Source organism: Nansenia antarctica (genome assembly GCF_963989245.1).
Source record: "Nansenia antarctica genome assembly, chromosome: 7".
Classification (NCBI taxonomy): domain Eukaryota; kingdom Metazoa; phylum Chordata; class Actinopteri; order Argentiniformes; family Microstomatidae; genus Nansenia; species Nansenia antarctica.
This window is the reverse complement of record NC_137677.1, coordinates 58,570,350-58,583,719: the sequence shown is the minus strand read 5'-3', so window position 1 is coordinate 58,583,719 and position 13,370 is coordinate 58,570,350.

Sequence of the window (13,370 nt, the reverse complement as noted above, 5' to 3'; positions counted from 1 at the left end):
AATGTCTGACAATAGGGGGGGACAGAAAAGCAACATGGTTAATGAGATGAGACCTCACACTGTGACAACAGCTCAACAACCCAGCAAACCAGTGCTAATCAAAACCAGATCATTCATATCAATATCAAAGCAATGCAAATATGTATTACTAAATACAAATATAAACACAAATTATGATTAGCACAATTTATTTATTTTTAAATCCATTATTATAAATATATATATATAAAATATTGAAAAATAGAAATATGTCATTTGTGTCAGGATTGGAATAATAATACCTCTGCTAATAACACATAAATAGCACAAAACAAGGAGTATAAATATCAGTAAAAGTTATGGTAGTACAGTGGTGGATTAAGCTAAGACGTGCTCAAGTCTTAGAGGTTGAGAGTATAGTACAACATGGGATTGGATATTCACCCTTTTCTCTGACACAAATGAAAGTATTTACTATTTGGAATATCAAATCTTGCATCCTTTAGCACAGTGCTGGCCTGCCCTCTACTGTTCATAAACAGTATTACTTGTCTAGAAATCGTATGGGAATTCTTTTTCAGTGCCCCCTGTGTTCTCTGAAACTCTAGTAGTTTGCACTCTCTGCGATTGGGCCCGGCTCTTTTTGTCTGCTATTTTCTCTCTTTAATCCCAGTATGAGAGGAGGGGGCCAGGACAGAGGTCAGGGTCCATCTGGGGATTAAACTCCATGTCATAGATGTGAAAGTGGTCAACAAGCTATCACTCTCACTGTAGTAACACACAACACATGCGTGAGGCAAGAGAAATACAGTACTTATTTTGATGTTCATTATAAGTGACCCTCATTTATCTCTCATTGCTGTGCAATGCAAACTACAGCCGTGATCAAAACAACACTTGTACACTGGAATGGAGTACTGATGCAACGTTAAAGCAACACTGTACTATACAGCATCTTAATGACCATGTTCATAGTTTGTAGGATCTGGTTCATTATCACCAGTAGCCTCTGCATCTCTGATGCCCTCCGGACACGCTGTAGTGTTGCAGGATGGCGTCTTACACGTAAACACGTAACATTTCTGTAATAAGCAAACAAGCTACAGTGCAGTACACAAAATGTGCCCTCACAGCTGTTGTAATCCAAGTAGCCGTGTTTGTTGTCAATTATTCAACACTGTGAAGGTTTGCGGTGGATATGTAGAAATCAGGACTAACTGATGACCATTGGTTTGTTTTGAACGCATCAAATAACGCGGCATTCCCAGTCAATAGACAACATAGCATCCCTAGATGATCCCCACTTTGCTAAATAGAGGTGTCAACCCCATCCCCTTATGAAAAGGATTTGATAGTCAGGGTCATGTCCAGATCACTGTAAATAGAGAAGCGCCAGTGATATTGCTCCAAATATGCTGCAACTCATTTTGTAATTGCATCAGCTGTTTTATCTTTTCCTTCCCACAGGGAAATGCTCAGAGTCAAAAAAGAGATCAGCTCAATTAAGCTAATGATAATCACCTAAAGCGTGACAACGTTTTATAAAGGGCATAATCATAATTATAACCAGAATTTATATAAACACAGTTCACCAAATGGCAAAAAAAACTGTCAATAAGCTTGTAAAATGAGGGCTTATACCAACTAGAAATGATCTAATACAGTAAGCAAAAAGTACATGCACATGCGACAGTGTGTGTGTGTGTGTGTGTGTGTGTGTGTGTGTGTGTGTGTGTGTGCATGTATGCATGTGTGTGTGTGTGTGTGTGTGTGTGTGTGTGTGTGTGTGTGTGTGTGTGTGTGTGTGTGTGTGTGTGTGTGTGCGTGCGAGTGTGTGTGTGTGCTTGTGCTTGCATGTAAACATACACCTCTGAAGTAGGCCTTGCTCACATAGGTGTCCTACCAGTACATAGGCAATAGGACACTATTCTGTGGTGTGCAGTACGCATCCTGTACTCACAGGCTTCTGTTGGAGGTCAGGGTCCTGCAGGACCATGGACTTGGTCTGACTAAGGCGTTCCCCGCTGCTCTGAGAGCTCTTGATCCTCATCTGCACACTCCCCTGTGTCGCCCCTGTCAGCTGGTGTGGCAGGATCAGGGGCGGCTGCTTCCCAACATTCTGGAGATTGGTGATTCTGGTTGAACAAAACAGAGCATAAGAGAGTGTTCAGATGGTGAGATGGATCAAAAAGGAGTCTTAAGGCCAATTGAGATCAAAGATCCATGACGAGACAAGACCGTTTTAGAACATCGTAGAGAAACACTTGGCAAACACTTGCAACCGACATTCTAAAACTGGGCAGTTCAGAACAGACCGGCCTGCGATGGGGTAATTCAGACCACTGACACTAGAAGCTGGACGTTGTAAAACAGTCTCGTTCTCGTCTCGTCGCGGATCTTTGGTCTGAACTGTGTTACGATGGGGTAATGTGTTTGGACCCAGGCGCAGAGTAGAACAGAGTAGACGGAAGCAGAAGTATAAAATAATAACGGTACTCTTTATTTTGAGTAAACGGAACAAATAATAACCGCACAGTAAGCGAATAAACAAAAGAGGAGAAAACAAGTCTCCGATAAACGTTTTAAATAATAATAGGAACAAGGCAGAGCAATGTACTTACAATCGTCAACTATACTTATTTCCTAATCCGGCGAGGAACAATAAGGCTAAGAAGAATCGTATACATATAACAAACGCAACATGAAGTGAACAACCGACAACCAGAGGGGAAACAGAGGGATCTAAATAGCCACAGCTAAACAACACACACCAGGTACAAATCAGTCAAGGGAGATGTGGGACCAGGGGCGTTTGGGGATGGGGAGGGGTCGGAGTAGCCCCGCTGAAGGCTGGCGAGATGTCTTGCTGCGCGCACACACAGGACAGGCTACCACAAAGGCGCGCGTATCCCTCTCCGCTGTGGGCCACCAGAACCTCCTGCGAATAAAGTCCAGGGTCCTGGCAGCCCCGGGGTGGCCAGTGAGGGACGACGCATGCGCCCATTGCAGCAGCCGTGAGCGCGCAGTCTTGGGAACATACAGCCTCCCCGGGGGTCCTCCCCCCGGATCCGGCTCCCGCCTGAGCGCCGCTCTCACCACTTTAGCGATCCCCCACGACACAGGGGCAACAAAAAGGGTCTCCGGAACAATGGGGTGGGGTTTTTCCTCCCGGTCCGCCGGATCGAACTGCCGGGAGAGGGCGTCCGGCTTGACGTTTTTGGACCCCGGCCTAAAGGAGATGGAAAATTGGAAGCGTGTAAAAAACAGCGCCCACCTGGCTTGACGCGAATTGAGGCGCTTAGCCCCCTGGATGTAGGCCAGGTTCTTGTGGTCCGTCCACACCACAAACGGCTGTGCGGCCCCCTCCAGCCACTGCCTCCACTCCTCCAAAGCCAATTTAATGGCCAGCAGCTCCCGGTTTCCTACGTCATAATTACACTCGGCCGGGGACAGCCGACGTGAGAAAAAAGCGCAGGGATGTACCTTCCCATCCTTCCTGCACCTCTGGGAGAGCACCGCCCCCACCGCGAGATCTGAGGCGTCCACCTCCACCAGGAATGGTACTTCCGAGTCCGGATGGGCTAGGACCGGAGCAGAGGTGAACCGTTGCTTGAGGTCCACGAAGGCGGCCTCCGCCTCCGAGGACCAGGCGAACGTACGGAGGGTAGACCTGGTGAGGGCAGTTAAAGGGGCAGCTAGGGCACTAAAATTGCGGATAAAGCGTCTATAAAAATTAGCAAACCCTAGGAACCGCTGTAACTGTTTCAAAGAGGAGGGGCGGGGCCAGTCTAACACCGCACTAACCTTGGCAGGGTCCATGCTTAAATCCCCCCGTGTTATAATGAACCCCAGGAATGACACTGTGTCGGCGTGAAAGACACATTTCTCTGCCTTGACAAATAACTGGTGGTGGAGGAGGCGCTGGAGGACTTGACGGACATGACGTTGATGTTGAGTAATGTCTTTGGAAAAAATGAGGATATCGTCAAGGTACACAAAAACCGAATGACCAATCAAATCCCGCAGTACGTCGTTGACTAGTGCTTGAAATACTGCGGGTGCATTAGCGAGACCAAAGGGCATGACTAAATACTCATAATGTCCGTTAGGCGTGTTAAAAGCCGTCTTCCACTCGTCCCCCTCCCTCATCCTCACCAGGTTGTATGCATTGCGTAAATCCAGTTTGGTAAACACCCTTGCTCCTTGCAGTGACTCAAAGGCGGTATCCATGAGGGGCAGGGGATAGCGATTCTTTATGGAAATGTCATTTAGACCGCGGTAATCGATGCAGGGACGCTGTCCCCCGTCTTTCTTTGCCACAAAGAAGAAGCCTGCGCCAGCGGGCGAGGTGGAAGGACGGATATGACCCGCGGCCAGTGCTTCCTCTATGTATTTATTCATGGAGAGATTCTCCGGGCGAGAGAGGGAAAACAGGCGTCCCCGCGGCGGCACAGTACCCGGCAGCAGATTGATGGCACAGTCATAGGGTCTATGGGGGGGTAATTTCTCGGCCCGAGATTTACTGAACACTTCCCCCAGGTCCCAATATATCTGAGGCACCCCTGTCAGGTCGGGGCTGGAAAGGGAAGCAGGGCCAGGGGAATTAGGAAGAGGGGTGGAAAGGGGGAGAGGCGAGAACTGGGGCTGCAACGGGGATGCGAGAGTCGTGGGCGGAGACTCAGTACGCACTGTGACGGAGCCTGCTTCGAGGGAGAGTCGACCTGTGGACCAGTCAATGCGGGGGTTGAGAGAAGCTAACCAGGGGTGACCTAACACAATAGGGCAATCAGGAGAGGCCACAATAAAAAATCGTATGAGTTCCCAACGACCCCCTCCCACCTGGATATGTACAGGCATAGTGCGCTGGGTAATGATCCCCGACCCCAATGGCCGGCTGTCTAGGGCTCGAACAGGAACGGGTTCTTTCAATTCTTCCAAAGGAACCCCCCACCCCCAGGCCAGGCCTTCGTGCATTAAATTCCCCGCTGCCCCTGAGTCCACCAGAGCCCGAACTCGCTGGGTACAGTGTCCCCACCGCACCTTAACAGAAAAAAAGGTTCGTGGGTCATTGAAACCCGAGGGTATGTCCCTACCCGCTAATACCCCTCCCGATACTAGCGGGCTGCCCCGTTTCCCGAGGTCCCTGGACAGGCACTGTAGCGGTGACCCTTGCGACCGCAACGGAAGCAGCGCCGCTCGTCCAGCCGACGCCGCCTCTCTGTGCTGGAGAGGTGTGTTGCGCCCAGCTGCATGGCCTCCTCCTCCTCCGTGGTCTCCTCCGGGAACCGCCGAGTCGCCTCCCTAGCAGGAGGAGGTTGGAACGGAGCGCCCCTCGACGAGCCCCTCTCACGTGATCGCTCTCGGCGCCGATTGTCCACACGCACCGAGAGCTCCACTACGCCGTCTAGCCGCTCTGGGAGATCCCGGAGGGCAAGTTGGTCTTTCATCGCCTCCGAGAGCCCCTGGGTATAGAGTACGGCCAGGGCCTTCTCCTCCCAACCCGCCTCCCTAGCTAGAGTGCGGAACTCGATGGAATAATCCGCCACCGAGCGATCCCCCTGTCGACACGCCGTGAGCCGCCGACCGGCTTCGTGCCCCGATATCACCCGGGAGGTGTCGAATATTTTGCGTAACTCCCGGGTGAATGCTGTAGCGTCGGAGCACGCCGGCGACTGACTCTCCCACTCGGCCGTGGCCCAGGACAGGGCACGGCCCGTCAACAGGGTGATGATGTAGGCCACTCGGGAGTGCTCGGTGGGGAAGGACAGGGGCTGCAGGCTGAAGATCAGTGAACACTGAGTCAGGAACTCTCTGCAGCCCTCTGGACGTCCATCATAGCGTTCGGGAGGAGGTAGTCGGGGTTCCCGCGTGGTCACCGGCGGTAGAGGAGGCATAGCTGCTGCTGCTGCTGCCGCTGGTGGAGTGGGGTTGGCCTGAGCGGCCACCAGGCTAGTCACGGCGATGGTCAGCTTTTCGATCTCCGCAAACATCGCCAGCTGGTTCCGCTCCTGCTGGGCTACCATAGCCCCCTGGGTATTCAGCACCGTGCGAATCTGCTCTACATCTGCTGGGTCCATAATGGTCGGTTGTTCTGTTACGATGGGGTAATGTGTTTGGACCCAGGCGCAGAGTAGAACAGAGTAGACGGAAGCAGAAGTATAAAATAATAACGGTACTCTTTATTTTGAGTAAACGGAACAAATAATAACCGCACAGTAAGCGAATAAACAAAAGAGGAGAAAACAAGTCTCCGATAAACGTTTTAAATAATAATAGGAACAAAGCAATGTACTTACAATCGTCAACTATACTTATTTCCTAATCCGGCGAGGAACAATAAGGCTAAGAAGAATCGTATACATATAACAAACGCAACATGAAGTGAACAACCGACAACCAGAGGGGAAACAGAGGGATCTAAATAGCCACAGCTAAACAACACACACCAGGTACAAATCAGTTAATTAGGACAGACAAATGCATACATAAAACACCAGAGGGCGCCAAAGGGTCGCTCCACAATAAGGTCGCTTCCCCAACCCTTACAAACTGGCCTTTAAGTGAGGAAAGTGATTACTTGAAGGAATGCCCAGCTGCAGTATATTGTGACAATTATACAGTAATTACTTGATAACTTACAAAGCCATCATAATCACTATTTAAAATTGTGTTGTTTAATTTCTGCTTATACAACAGTTAGTTCCGACTAAGTAATTTGATTGGACAAGAGGCATTCCATGAGTGCCGATATACAGTATAACAGCACTGGGACTTTTAACTATATGTATCAGTCCGCCGCACAGGTGTTCTACTAAATGACCGTTAATTAGACTACATGTTTGTGTTCAGGTTACTAGGCAACAGTCCAGTTGAAGTTCAGTTGCGGAACTATTTTTTGTTGGCGGAGCAAAAATAAATGATTCAATAAACAAACAAATCATAATCTGTTGTCACTTATTACTGTTAACTAATAAATGGCGCTGTAGAACTGTTGTATAAAAGCAATATCACACTTGAGGTCGTGCTGTTATACTGAGGCCTGCGGCCTCGTACCTACGACCGAATCACAGCCGTGCTGATATTCAGTATAACAGCACTCCCTCCCGTGTGATAATATTGCTTAATACTATTCCAACTCTTTCAGAAACAAGATGCTGTATGCCTTCTTATAACTCAAATGTAAAAAAAAAGAAGAAAAGCCCTCACGTCAGTTAAATGGGATTTGGCGATTAGGAGTGAATTATTACATTTTGTTGATCAATCACATCCTGGGAAAGGGGAACATTCATGGCAAACACTGCAGTAAGTCTGTCTTTCGGCTGTGTGACATGGTCTTCCTGTGCTGGTTGCTTCATCAAAGTATTGCAACACATCTCTCTCTTGCTGCAATGTATGTCTGTCATGGAGCGGGAGGCAAACTCAGTCTGCTTTTAATTACGCCTCAATGTGTAAATACGTGTTCTTGTTTCTGCTGCAATGCCTGTATTTCTTGCACCCAAAAACAATCACCCTTAAGGAGATCAGACCAACAACAGATCATGACACAAACTTAAAATGAATGCTAAGAATACTCCTTCTACCCAATATCAACAATACGTGTGATTACCAGGATAAACTTCATACTTCCAGGTCCCAGCCAGCTCACTGCTATAAACAATTGTTGCATTTTCATTGTGGTGGGGTAAGAAATTGCACAGCTGTTAACAGGAAGCAAATCTCAACTCTCAAAACGTACGGAAGCTGAAACAGCTTTATTTCCGAGCATAACGTCTCAGATCTCATAACGTCTCGAAATACCAATAAACCAAATTATGTGTTATGACCATATGATGACCATTTGCGTTATGATGCACAAACAATCGGTTCTGTGGTGAGGAATTGTGACTTCACAGCTCACACCACAACCTTTTGCGTGTTTTACACCCCTCATAATCCAAAGCTAGCAAGGACACTGAACACACTTTCAGTAAAACGACCATGAAATCAGAAGTGGAAGGACGGCTCAGGTCCAAACACATGATAGGCCTGTAAGGCCGATACGAAGGAATATGGATGCAGAAACTCAAGTGTAAAGTGATCAAGTCAAGACATTCATGGGAAAATAAAATAAAAACCAAGGTCGTGGTCCTCCTTCTCTCTGGACCAGGGCTGACCAACTCCCACACAACACCTCATTCCCCCTGAACCAATCCCCCAAAACATTCCCATCTGAAATATCCAATAATAACAAGAGTCTATACAGAGACCTATAGCCTTTGACACAATCTTATTCTAAGTTAGAGAAAACAAATTATTCCTAAAAAGCAAAAAGTGCAAAACAAGATAATAAAGAACTATTGTACAGTACCAACTCGAAAACCATGCATACTCATTAGATTTCCGACTCATCAGATGCATTCAGTACGTGAAGGCCCAAGGCCCGGAAACCATCTGTCAGGTGTTTTTTACAAATTACCCCCAAAATAACAAATACTCCAATAAAACAACGTAACAACAGAAGCATCATTCAATTCTTACAAATCATCTTCAAATATGCAAGCTAACACACTAAAATTGTCTTACCTCGTCCCCGCCATCCCTCTTGCAGGTCAATGTGCCACAGATCACAGAGAGAGAAAAGGAGAGAAAGAGTGCAAGTCTTCCATTTAGAGGAAGTGTGCTTTGTCACGTGACCTACTCAAACTACCATGTCTTTCACTGCTCAACAGTCGGTGAGTGAATGTCTGTTATGTCTCATCCCCCCCCCACTTCCTGTAAGATGCCACTTGCACAAAAATAGTCCCCTGACTGAAACCACTGCCTCAGCTTCACAAGTGAATGTAAATGACTGAAACACTCAAAGAGCTGTGAGATGCCCCACCACACAATCAGAGGACATGATAGAATCCTCTCTCCCCTGCTGCACAGAGTTGGTGTGTACAGTGTGAGACAATTTGTATGTGGTTTTCCGCTTCTCCTTTTTAGCCCTGTTGTTGTTACACTGTTTTTGTATTATCAAAACATCTCCCTTGCCAAAAATACAGTTGAAATGCAGTGATGCACATGTCTTTCTTGCAGTACGTTGTATTGAACTGCACTTTGCTTACTTGTATTTAGTGATTTAGTTTTGTTAATCGCTCTCTCATGTTAAATCAGTCGATCTGTGGAGATACTCTTAAGTGGGCGTATGAATGTTTTCTAATAGCAAGTGGTAAGATTCCTCTCAGCATGTCAAAAGCATTTCACACATAGTGCGAGTGAATGATTTCCTTTACAAAGGTATTTCCTCTTAGGAAAGATAGATGACAGCATTTTATACAATATGATGTAGGCCTACACAGGATTCCAAAAAACATTTGTTTGTGACATTTGTTAAAACAGGAAACAATCATGTTGGTGTGCTGATTTGGGGTTTTCCTGTGGTGGAGATTTACCTGTGGTAAAAGTCTATGGATTTACCTTTAGTGATGATCCTGAGAGACTCTGTCAACTGGGGTTCTCAGTGAGAACTTCTCAGAGTGGAGACATGTTTTCCCTTTCTTGCCGGTCACGTATACTGCAGGCCTACATTGATGTATGGACTCTGAAATGCTGATCATCCTTTTAAAATGGAAACAACAGAAAGTAGACAGTAAATTTTTTCAGTAGAGGCGGGCAGTGTACATTGAAAAACTTGTAGGATATGTTGTTGCATAATTAATAGACTAGCGCCTGTTCATTTCAATCACAAACATTTCAGATACGAGAAGAGAAGAGAAGACAGTCGGTAGAACCATCCCGACCATTGTCAAATTCCACGTATTCAATCCATGGGATGGAAAATCAAAACGCATACAATAAGCCAGAGATATTGAACTACATTCTTAAGGTGGCCAGATTTTCTAAATGTTTTTTTCAGGGGGGCCAGACATGTATTATGCGATTATTCTTTCCAATAACTGTATACACTTTAAAACATCGTATACCATTCGTATACAGTGCCTTTCATTAATAAGCTACAATAAATTGTGACTGGGTCTGGTTAAAAGTCCGCAAGTCTGGCAACATCATTTTTCTGTTTTTTCCAGATTATGAAAGGGTAGATTGTAAGCTTTCTAATGATGTGTCATACATTGAAATCTGAAACAAGTTGAAGAAGTCATGCATATTTGAATGTTGATACCCCCCAAATTACCAAGCCGAGATATCCGCCCTCAAAGTATTTTCAGCCTTTTTTCACAGGTAGGTAATGTGTGGGAACAATAGCTGGTTAACTCTACCCCAACCACTCCCTCAAGACAACCACTCCCCCATTACACTACCTGTCATTATCTACCTGTCATCTGTCAGTAGGGTCGTCAGCTAACCCTCAGGAAACAAACTTGCAGGGCTGACATGTTTAAATTGCTAAATAATAGTAATAATAATAGTTATTAGTATAAGAGACTAACATTATTATGGCTTCAGTTTCAGTCGATATTGCAGCAGCAAGAGAAAACAAAATGGACATGGAAAAAATTAGGCAAGATACAATTGAGCAATACAATAATAGAATGGTAAAAAAGTATAATGTTGTGTCTGTGTGTATGCATTTATCATTATAGTCCATAAAGCATCTAGTGGGACTTCGGTGTAGTTCCTTTCCATCCCATGTAGGCATCAAATCTGTAATAAAAATAGAATAGGCCGACATTTAAAATGATTGCCCACTCTTACCAACACACAATGTTTACAAAATACTACTATGTTGATAAAATAGAATTGCTAATACAATGACAATGACAAATACCTGAAGTGCTGGTGACTCACATCAAGGTGTCATCTCTCAGAACCTCTCACCTTTGTCATTCTCAGGGCTGCCAAGTTTCACCAAAACTGTGCATGTTTTGGCAGCGACGGCCCCTCTCTCCCACCCAATTATTTGTGCTAGTTTCCTGCAATTTTACATGTTGTTCATAATAAACCAGCACAAGAAATGAAAATAATTGGAACATTTGATAAAACAAGACAAATTCAGACAATATATCATATTTATGAAATCTTAATAAACAAATACAGTAGCCTACAGAGTCTAAAAGAAAATTAGGCCCCATCAGCCCCTTGGTCAGCAGCAGAAAGACCCTTGGTCATGATCTTATATACAGTGCATTGCTCATAGATGGCTATCATGTTATATAGTAGGCTACATACCAGGGTTTTTCCTGGGTCAGAATGAGGCCTTGGCTGTTGATGTTGTGCGCGTGCAGCGCGCCCAATTTATTTTGAGGGACTCCCAAATTTCGTTGTTTGGTACCTGTACTATATCAATGACAATAAAGACCATTCATTCATTCATTCATTCATTCATTCATTCATTCATATGCAGAAAACACTCTCTATTGGACCATTGACCATTATTGACCAAATGACTCGAGCTCTATATTGATTATTGGCACACAAGAACATGCTTATGTTTGCATTCTCTTGTGAACCCACTGTCTACACCTGACTCATGATTACATTTATAACATGATTAGAATGCTTACACAGCAATCAGGTAACGCTAATCAGATAAAGGACACAATGAAGCACACTAGTAGTCCTGTTTGTCCCCTAATAAGCTACAGGGGACACTATGCTGTGATCATTTGCTCCTAGGAACACTAAGACAATTCATGTACATCTGAGTTTCAGAGGAGTACTTGAATGCCAAAAGTCTGAGGACACAATGATGCTCTGGGGCTGTGTTTTCTTGGGTGGGCTAGGCCCCTTAGTTCCAGTGAAGGGAAATCTTAATACTACAGCATACAATGAGATTCTGCCTATCACCTCAACATTTTTTCTGAAGAAACATCTGTCTTATCTCTGAAGTCAGATGACTTGGTTGGTGGGAGGAGGGACTGTAGTGCCAGGTTGGGTGGGATCTTCTCCTGCTGAGATGGGCAGTTTCTGGACACTATATCTCACCATCGCCGATCATCACCTCTCTCATTCTCTCTTTGACTGACTGCAGCACTGACTGACTGATCACATACCTGGAGCACCAGTAGGTAAGTCGAAGATATTATATAATCAGACAATCATTTAACTCTGCTCTATACTCCATTGAAGGGTTTACCCCTATATCAGTTCAACTGTTGAGACTCAATCTGGATACTCACTGACACGTCTGTGTAGTTACTCTTTAGAATAATATCATTTCTGCATTTTGTCATTGAGGATTTGACTTGTTGGTAAACAGTTTTAATATCATTTATTGTTTATGGAACACTCATGTTTATTATCCCTGTGTAGGAAATGGTGAAGCATGTTTTATTCTTTTGGTTCTACACTCCAAATGTTTGGATGTGAAATCAAACAATTAATATCTGGTTAAAGCAGATATCTCAAATTTGAATTGATGGTATTTGTATACATATTGCTTTCACTATTTAAATGTTACAACCGTTTTTATGCATAGTCCACTTATTTCAGGGTACCCAGAAGTAATTGGATAATTGCCTTGACAAGGGTTCCGCCACATAATTTGTCCAGGCATAAGAGAGCTGTCAATGTGTAGCATTAATTCTAGGCATTGTGTTTGTCTTTGGAGTCTGACAGGTAGCCTACTGGAGAAAAAGACCCCAAGTAGTTTTAGTTATTATTATTTATTTATTTTTATTATTATTATTATTTTTATACAGATTATGAAAGTGCAGATTGTAAGCTTTCAAAAGATTTGTCACACATTAACATGTAACATCTAACTGCATGTTTAGCACATCACAACAGGCTGATAGAGCATCAACATGCTAAAAACAAATAGACCCTACCTACACATAATTAGATGATCACACATTCCTTGCTTTTGAAGAGACACTCCACATTTAACATTTAACATGTAACATTTAAGACCGCATATATATGGCCACATACACGTCGACACAGTTTGTCACAGCACCTTAATTATTGAACAAGATATCACAGATGACGGTGGCCTTATTGTATTTTGCCCCAAATTCTTGACTTGTGAATCAGTCGATACAGCCGCCATACCAAGACCTGACCAGCAGATAGCATTGTGGAGCTGCTGTATCGAATCATGCATCGATAGATCGACACCTTTTCCGACACAATTGTGTTTAATGTGTCAATGCGTCGGAACGGAACGCTTCGCTTCCCCCATCATCACCAATGTTATCCTATTCAATTAACAAAGACCACACATTTCGTGAGCTTAGAATTATAAGGTTCTATCTCCGTTTAGGGCAGTTCAGAGATATTGAGCGTCAAAGTTTTTACATTCCATTAGGCATTATGTTTTGTGAGATGGAACCTTTGTATTTAATTAATTGCTAACTCAAAAATGTCAACATTTAAAAAAAATAACACCACACAGGCATTAATAAACACCTGGTGGATCAGATTATGTAAAAAAAAACTCAATTTTGACAAAAATGGAGATAGAACCTTAT